Source organism: Carcharhinus amblyrhynchos, chromosome 3, assembly GCF_965287045.1.
Source record: "Carcharhinus amblyrhynchos chromosome 3, sCarAmb.v2.hapA, whole genome shotgun sequence".
In the NCBI taxonomy this organism is placed as follows: domain Eukaryota; kingdom Metazoa; phylum Chordata; class Chondrichthyes; order Carcharhiniformes; family Carcharhinidae; genus Carcharhinus; species Carcharhinus amblyrhynchos.
In genome coordinates, this window is record NC_137326.1 from 129,397,046 (window position 1) to 129,406,209 (window position 9,164).

The 9,164-nt window shown below is 52.9% G+C and overlaps 1 long non-coding RNA gene across 1 annotated transcript; it reads right to left on the reverse strand.

Annotated features, from left to right (window-relative positions):
- Window positions 1-3,938: 3,938 nt before the first annotated feature.
- On the reverse strand, window positions 3,939-7,350 carry LOC145341539 (uncharacterized). The gene is made up of 4 exons (XR_013886376.1): window positions 7,271-7,350; window positions 6,805-6,867; window positions 4,705-4,764; window positions 3,939-4,031 (listed from the first exon to the last, which is right to left on the reverse strand). It is a non-coding gene; the product is annotated as an uncharacterized LOC145341539 (long non-coding RNA).
- Window positions 7,351-9,164: the final 1,814 nt, after the last annotated feature.

Sequence of the window (9,164 nt, forward strand, 5' to 3'; positions counted from 1 at the left end):
TCTCCTGACAGCCCGCACACATTGGCAGCTGTGCAATGTCCAATACACAGCAGCAATTTACAAAGGCTCTTTCAGCAACACCATCCAAAGTCCACAGCCTCCACAGACTAGAGGTTACAGAGGCATGGAAACATGCGAGTTCCCCTCCCAGTCACACCCCATCCTGACTTATAACTATATTGCTGTTCTTTCATTGCCACTGGGTCAAGATTCTGAACTCCATCCCTATCAGAGTGGCAGCAGAACCACCATCACCGCCCCCCCCCACCCCCCCACCGCCCCCCCATCTTCCCCCTCACTGATCACAGTTAGAGAGGCAGCGGACCCCCCTTCCCCTCACTGATCACAGACAGAGAGGCAGCGGACCCCCCCTCCCCCCTCACTGATCACGGAGTGGCAGCGGACCCCCCCTCCCCCTCACTGATCTCAGACAGAGAGGCAGCGGACCCCCCTCCCCCTCACTGATCACAGACAGAGAGGCAGCGGACCCCCCCTCCCCCCTCACTGATCACGGAGTGGCAGCGGACCCCCCCTCCCCCTCACTGATCTCAGACAGAGAGGCAGCGGACCCCCCTCCCCCCTCACTGATCACGGAGTGGCAGCGGACCCCCCCCCCCCTCACTGATCTCAGACAGAGAGGCAGCGGACCCCCCCTCCCCCTCACTGATCTCAGACAGAGAGGCAGCGGACCCCCCTCCCCCTCACTGATCACGGAGTGGCAGCGGACCCCCCCTCCCCCTCACTGATCTCAGACAGAGAGGCAGCGGACCCCCCTCCCCCTCACTGATCACGGAGTGGCAGCGGACCCCCCCCCCCCTCACTGATCTCAGACAGAGAGGCAGCGGACCCCCCCTCCCCCTCACTGATCTCAGACAGAGAGGCAGCGGACCCCCCTCCCCCTCACTGATCACGGAGTGGCAGCGGACCCCCCCTCCCCCTCACTGATCTCAGACAGAGAGGCAGCGGACCCCCCTCCCCCTCACTGATCACGGAGTGGCAGCGGACCCCCCCTCCCCCTCACTGATCTCAGACAGAGAGGCAGCGGACCCCCCCTCCCCCTCACTGATCTCAGACAGAGTGACAGTGGGCCCCCCCTCCCCCTCACTGATCTCAGACAGAGAGGCAGCGGACCCCCCCTTCCCCCTCACTGATCTCAGACAGAGAGGCAGCGGACCCTCCTTCCCCCTCACTGATCTCAGACAGAGAGGCAGTGGACCCCCCCTCCCCCTCACTGATCTCAGACAGAGAGGCAGCGGACCCCCCCTTCCCCCTCACTGATCACAGGCAGAGAGGCAGCGGACCCCCCTCCCCCTCACTGATCTCAGACAGAGAGGCAGCGGACCCCCCCTCCCCCCTCACTGATCTCAGACAGAGAGGCAGCGGACCCCCCCTTCCCCCTCACTGATCTCAGACAGAGAGGCAGCGGACCCTCCTTCCCCCTCACTGATCACAGGCAGAGAGGCAGCGGACCCCCCCTTCCCCCTCACTGATCTCAGACAGAGAGGCAGCGGACCCCCCCTTCCCTCACTGATCTCAGACAGAGAGGCAGCGGACCCCCCCTTCCCCCTCACTGATCTCAGACAGAGAGGCAGCGGACCCCCCCTTCCCCCTCACTGATCACAGACAGAGAGGCAGCGGACCCCCCTCCCCCTCACTGATCTCAGACAGAGAGGCAGCGGACCCCCCCTTCCCCCTCACTGATCTCAGACAGAGAGGCAGCGGACCCCCCTCCCCCTCACTGATCTCAGACAGAGAGGCAGTGGACCCCCCCTCCCCCTCACTGATCACAGGCAGAGAGGCAGCGGACCCCCCCTTCCCCCTCACTGATCACAGGCAGAGAGGCAGCGGACCCCCCCTTCCCCCTCACTGATCTCAGACAGAGAGGCAGCGGACCCCCTCCCCCTCACTGATCACAGACAGAGAGGCAGTGGACCCCCCCTTCCCCCTCACTGATCTCAGACAGAGAGGCAGCGGACCCCCCCTTCCCCCTCACTGATCTCAGACAGAGAGGCAGCGGACCCCCTCCCCCTCACTGATCACAGACAGAGCGGCAGCGGACCCCCCCTTCCCCCTCACTGATCTCAGACAGAGAGGCAGCGGACCCCCCCTTCCCCCTCACTGATCACAGACAGAGTGGCAGCAGACCCCCCCTCCCCCCTCACTGATCTCAGACAGAGAGGCAGCGGACCCCCCTCCCCCTCACTGATCACGGAGTGGCAGCGGACCCCCCCTCCCCCCTCACTGATCACGGAGTGGCAGCGGACCCCCCCCCCCCTCACTGATCTCAGACAGAGAGGCAGCGGACCCCCCCTCCCCCTCACTGATCTCAGACAGAGAGGCAGCGGACCCCCCTCCCCCTCACTGATCACGGAGTGGCAGCGGACCCCCCCTCCCCCTCACTGATCTCAGACAGAGAGGCAGCGGACCCCCCTCCCCCTCACTGATCACGGAGTGGCAGCGGACCCCCCCTCCCCCTCACTGATCTCAGACAGAGAGGCAGTGGACCCCCCCTCCCCCTCACTGATCTCAGACAGAGTGACAGTGGGCCCCCCCTCCCCCTCACTGATCTCAGACAGAGAGGCAGCGGACCCCCCCTTCCCCCTCACTGATCTCAGACAGAGAGGCAGCGGACCCTCCTTCCCCCTCACTGATCTCAGACAGAGAGGCAGTGGACCCCCCCTCCCCCTCACTGATCTCAGACAGAGAGGCAGCGGACCCCCCCTTCCCCCTCACTGATCACAGGCAGAGAGGCAGCGGACCCCCCTCCCCCTCACTGATCTCAGACAGAGAGGCAGCGGACCCCCCCTTCCCCCTCACTGATCTCAGACAGAGAGGCAGCGGACCCTCCTTCCCCCTCACTGATCACAGGCAGAGAGGCAGCGGACCCCCCCTTCCCCCTCACTGATCTCAGACAGAGAGGCAGCGGACCCCCCCTTCCCTCACTGATCTCAGACAGAGAGGCAGCGGACCCCCCCTTCCCCCTCACTGATCTCAGACAGAGAGGCAGCGGACCCCCCCTTCCCCCTCACTGATCTCAGACAGAGAGGCAGCGGACCCCCCCTTCCCCCTCACTGATCTCAGACAGAGAGGCAGCGGACCCCCCCTTCCCCCTCACTGATCACAGACAGAGAGGCAGCGGACCCCCCTCCCCCTCACTGATCTCAGACAGAGAGGCAGCGGACCCCCCCTTCCCCCTCACTGATCTCAGACAGAGAGGCAGCGGACCCCCCTCCCCCTCACTGATCTCAGACAGAGAGGCAGCGGACCCCCCCTCCCCCTCACTGATCACAGGCAGAGAGGCAGCGGACCCCCCCTTCCCCCTCACTGATCACAGACAGAGTGGCAGCAGACCCCCCCTTCCCCCTCACTGATCTCAGACAGAGAGGCAGCGGACCCCCCCTTCCCCCTCACTGATCACAGACAGAGTGGCAGCAGACCCCCCCTTCCCCCTCACTGATCTCAGACAGAGAGGCAGCGGACCCCCCCTTCCCCCTCACTGATCTCAGACAGAGAGGCAGCGGACCCCCCCCCCCCCCCACTGATCTCAGACAGAGAGGCATCGGACCCCCCCTTCCCCCTCACTGATCACAGACAGAGAGGCAGCGGACCCCCCCTTCCCCCTCACTGATCTCAGACAGAGAGGCAGCGGACCCCCCCTTCCCCCTCACTGATCACGGAGTGGCAGCGGACCCCCTCCCCCTCACTGATCTCAGACAGAGAGGCAGCGGACCCCCCCTTCCCCCTCACTGATCACAGACAGAGTGGCAGCGGACCCCCCCTCCCCCTCACTGATCTCAGACAGAGTGGCAGCGGATCCCCCCTTCCCCCTCACTGATCTCAGACAGAGAGGCAGTGGAACACATCTGGTAAATCACAAATTGAAAGTCATGGAGAAATGAACTAAAAATCAGAAAAGTGGATAAGACTAACGTACTCACCATTTCATATCCCTTTGTGCTCAGTTGTTTCTGGGTAGGTAAGGGCTTTAAGTTTTTGCCACAAAATTGGCACAGGTCAAATCCGACTGATACCTATAGAAGAAATCAGATGGGTCAGTTGCAATTCTCGTTCTGCGTGGTGAGGTCTGTAACAGAGGGAAGCACAGTATTAGGATACTGCAGTGCTCTGAGTGCACGGACCTAGTTCTTGGGCTGTCTTAGCGTCACTCAGGGCTGCTCGGACACTGCCTGATCTGCTGAGTATTTCCAACACTGGCTGATTTTGTTTCAGATTTCCGGTGTCTGCAGTATTTTGCTTTTCCATGAGGGATATCTTGATGGGGAGGGAGTTGATGCATCACATTAGGAGATGTGTGAGGCAAGTCTTTTACACAGAGGGTGGCGGGCGCCTGGAACTTGCTGCCGGGGTGGGGGTGATGGTGATGGTGGTGGGTAGTGGAAGCAGATACGATAATGACTTCCAAAAGGCATCTTGACAAATACATTTATAGGATGGGAAAACAGGGATATGGTCCCCGGAAGGGTAGGGGGTTTTAGTTCAGATAGTTGGTGCAGGCTTGGAGGGCTGAAGGGCCTGTGCTGTAATTTTCTTTGTTTGAAACAAATGCTTGTCTTCAGTCTAAAGCTCAGATAGAGAGGTGTATCTGAAGTTAGCTCCCACACCAGTTTTGAAATCACTGAATTTACATAACAAAGTTTTTATTAACCAGTGCTCCTCTTGTCGGATGTGGGAAGTTGCACTTACCACTGACTTTCTAAACTGGTTCCACTTAGGCTGCCCGGCGGAAAATTTCACTCTCTCAACCTAGGGGAGCAAGATATTTTCATAAATAATGATGGAAGTATCTCATGAACAAAGCCCCGCGTCCAGTTTTCCTCTAACTAATTCTGCTGAGGAGCGATCAGGAGGCACTTCTTCACACAAAGGACAGCGATAATGTGAGAATAGCCTCCCCTATAAAGTTGTGGGGATGGTGAAGCTCAACACTGGGATGGATAGATTTTTACTAAGAAGGGGTCAATGGAGTTGCAGAGAGGTGATGACCTAGACATTTAAGAAGTTAATTTGTGGAACATGGGCGTCGCGGGTTGGCCATTTATTGTCCAGGTCCAGTTTACCCTTGGAGGGTAGTTGAGAGTCAAACACATTTCAGTGGCACTGGAGTCACATGTAGGCCAGACCAGGCAAGGATGGCCAACTAGTGAACCAGTAGATTCTTAATTCCAGATTTTTATTGAATTCAAATTCCACCAACTGCCATGGCGGGATGCAAACCCAGGTCCCAAGAACATCAGCTGAGTTTCTGGATTGATAATCTAGAGATAATACCACCTAACCATCGCCTCCCCGCTATTAATTGAGAATTTTAGCTAATGTTCTGGGGACCCGGGTTCGAATCTCGCCATGGCAGATGGTGGAATTTGAATTCAATAAAAAAAAATCTGGAATTAAGAATCTACTGGTGACCATAAAACCATTGTCGATTGTCAGAAAAACCCATCTGGTTCACTAATGTCCTTTAGTGAAGGAAATCTGCTGCCCTTACCCAGTCTGGTCTACATGTGACTCCAGAGCCACAGCAATGTGGTTGACTCTCAAAAGCCTTCAGGCAACTATGGATGGGCAATAAATGCTGGCCCAGCCATTGACGCCCACGTCCCATGAATGAATGAAACAAAAAGTTGAGGTGAAGGTCCGTCACATTCTGAGTTCACGCTCAAGAGGCTGAATGACCTGCTTTTGTTTCAAACCAAATTTGAAAGGGAGAGCATTTGGGGTCCATAGGTTGTAAAAAAAACAAAAGAGAATAAAACAACAAAGGTGATTTGGTGATAAGGGAAGCAAAGGAGCATGAAGCACAATGTCAAAATGTATCACAGAATTATTTTGGCATGTTAGGAGGCCCACCTAGTCCATACCAGATCACGGAATGCGTTCCATTCTACCACCTTCTCCCGTAACCCTGCACATTCTTCCTTTTCAGATAACGGTCTAATTCTCTGTGCGATGCTTTGATTGAATCTGCCTCCACCACTCTCTCGGCCAGTGTGTTCCAAGAGGAAATTTGATTTGACGGAGAAAGCAACACACGCCAGCTCATTACATGAACGTATTGTAATGAAAATATTATGAGAAGTAAAAGTAAATGAGATGATTTAATTAAACCAAAGAAAAATGAAGTGTTGGTTGGTACCTAAGGATTCTGTGGGAAATGAGGAAAGAATTAATAGGGGTGCTAGGAATTATATTTTCATGCTTATACTCAGGAGGACTTGGGAGGGTGGGGGAGGGTGTAGAGATTGGTCTGTGTTCCTCACGATTTCCTTTAGTATTGTTAGGTATAGTTTAATTTTAGTTCTAATTACTCTTGTTTGCTCCTGTACCTGTTTGATATGACTAGGGTTTTACTTAGAAGTCCTAGTGATAACTGAATGCCTATATTTTTAAATTTTTTCATGGGATGTGGGCTGAGCCAGCATTTGTTGCCCATCCCCAATTGCCCCTTGAACTATGTGTCTCACTCAGCCATTCCTGAGGGCTGTTTAGAGTCAACCCCATTGCTGTGGATCTGGAGTCACATGTAGGCCAGACTGAGGAAGGACAGCAGATTTCCTTTCCTAAAGGAAATTAGTGAACCAGATGGGGTTTTACAACAATCATTAAACTTTTAATTCCAGAATTCTTTTTATCAGATTCAAATTTCACCATCTGCCTTGGTGGGATTTGAAGTCAGGATCCCCAAAGCATTTCTCTGGTCTCTAGATTACAAGTCCAGTGACACTACCCCTATACCACCCCCTCCCCCAGTTACATGATGTGATGTCTACATGGGACCAGACTTACCACTGACCCGTGACTGTGGCTGAATTGTTTTTCACTGCTGAGGCGTAGAAGTTCACTTTGTATCTGATTGCAAAACAAAAAGAGCTCTTATTAATACAATGGGAGTGAAAATTTTGCATTTGTATTTGCAACAAAACGGAAGAATCCTGAAAGATTGAGTAGGCAAGCTGAACTGGAACCTACTCCTGTGAAGCCACTGGAGGCGTATTGGAGCAACTTGGGCTCAGTGTCGCTCTGTGGAGCAGTATCTCACCTGCTGATCACACTGACAGTCAGCCTGAGACTTGGAACCAACTTAATGGAGGGAATAACTTTTAAGTTTAATTAATAGCCACAAGTACGCGGATGAAGGTTCCTTTGGACTCGAAACATCAGCTCTTTTCTCTCCTTACAGAGATTTGCCGGCATTTTCTCTTTTGGTGAAACAGCTACGCTCAGTGTCAGCATCAGAGACCATCATACTTACCAACGTGTTCCTTTTCCATTGCCAATACTCCTTCGCATCTTGAAGGTCCTTATATTTGTGTAACAAATCACTCTTGACCTAAATTTAAGACAGCAAAATTGTATGAGGGATTTAAATAAACATTGCTTTTGTTTAAATGCCAGTTCCGTATGTGTTATTTTCTCCTCCTGTTTGGATGCGGAGGCTGTTGAAGGATTGAGGGGATTAGCCCTTCCTAGACTTCTAACCCTCATTACGAAGAGGCACAGAACTATAAAGTGAACTCAGCAACTTATTTTCCAACATGCTCTCCTTGATTGGTCCCCTTTTTGACTGCAAAACCATCAGCCCATCGTCCGATGAAGCATTTTACAATCAGGCTCCCACCAACATCAGACTGAACTTCCTTCTCAACCTTAAACTCCCCCCCCTTTTTAAAATAACCCAGTCACGTATTACCTCAGTGCAAACCCCCCCCCCTCCCCCTCCCACACCAAGCCATTTGTTCTTAATGTTGCAATCTCTCGCACCTACGCAAAGGCAAGAGAGTCAAAAACTAGGGGGCATAGGTTTAAGGTGCGAGGGGAGAAAGGGTCCAGAGGAGGTAATTCTTTCACACACAGGGTTTTGAGTGTCTGGAACAAGGCAGTACTAGAGGCGGGTGTAATTTTGTCTTTTAAAAACAATTTAGATAGTTGCACAGGTAAGATGGGTGTAGACGGATATGGGCCAAATGTGGACAATTGAGACTAGCTTAGTGGTAAAACCTGAGCGGCATAGACAAGTTGGGTCGAAGGGCCTGCTTCCATGCTGTAAATCTCTATGATCTATGGTTTAATATCCAAAACAATTCTCCCTCTCTTCAGTTCCAATGAAGAGTCAAACAGACTCGAAACATTAACTCTGCTTTCTCTCCCTACAGATGTTGCCAGACCGCCTCAGTTTCTCCAGCATTCTCTGTTCTTGTTTCAGATTTCATCATCTGCAGTATTCTGCTTATTTTAGATGAGTACGGTAAGAAGTCTCGCAACACCAGGTTAAAGTCCAACAAGTTTATTTGATGGTAAACCCACAAGGTTTCGGGGTTTGCCCCTTTGTCAGGTGGTGGGTTTACTATCAAGTAAACTTGTTGGACTTTGACCAGGTGTTGTGAGACTTCTTACTGTGTTTACCCCCAGCCGGCATCTCCACATCATATTTTAGATGAGCCAGTGCTGAATAACTGCACAGAGGCAGTTCAACAATCCCGGCACGGAGCCAACTTTGCATAGAGTGCAGGTGGGAAAATTGGAAACAGGGTGTGTTGCTGTAGTTCTTCCTTTCAGCTCCACACTCCATGTGTGGATGGCTCCCTTCCCCCACTGGGAGTGTGGGGTCATGGAACTGTCTGTCCCATGGCATGGGGGGTCATTTAGCTCTGTTGGTCAGATGGCTACAGTGTGATATAGAATTACACCAAAAATCGGGGGTCCAATGCCTGTGACAGCAGTGGTTGATCGTAGGAATAAAGGAACATAGGAATTAGAAGCAGAAGTAGGCAAATTCAACCCTTTGAGCCTGCTCTGCCATTCAATCAGATCATGGCTGATCTCTCCCTGATCTCAAATCCACCTCCCCACCTGTTCCCCATATCCTTTTTTGCCTTAGAAATATCTATCTCCTTCTTGAAACCATTCAGTGATTCAGACTCCACCGCGCTACGGGGCAGCGAGTTCCACCAACTCACCACCCTCAGCGAGAAGTAGTTCCTCCTCATCTCAGTTTTAAATCTACCGCCTTTCAACCTATACCTGTGACCTCTTGTTCTAGGTTGCCCCATAAGAGGAAACATTTGGTCGATATTTACTCTATCAATCCCTTTTAAAATGTTATATACCTCGATCAGATCCCCTCTCATCCTTTTAAACTCTGAGTA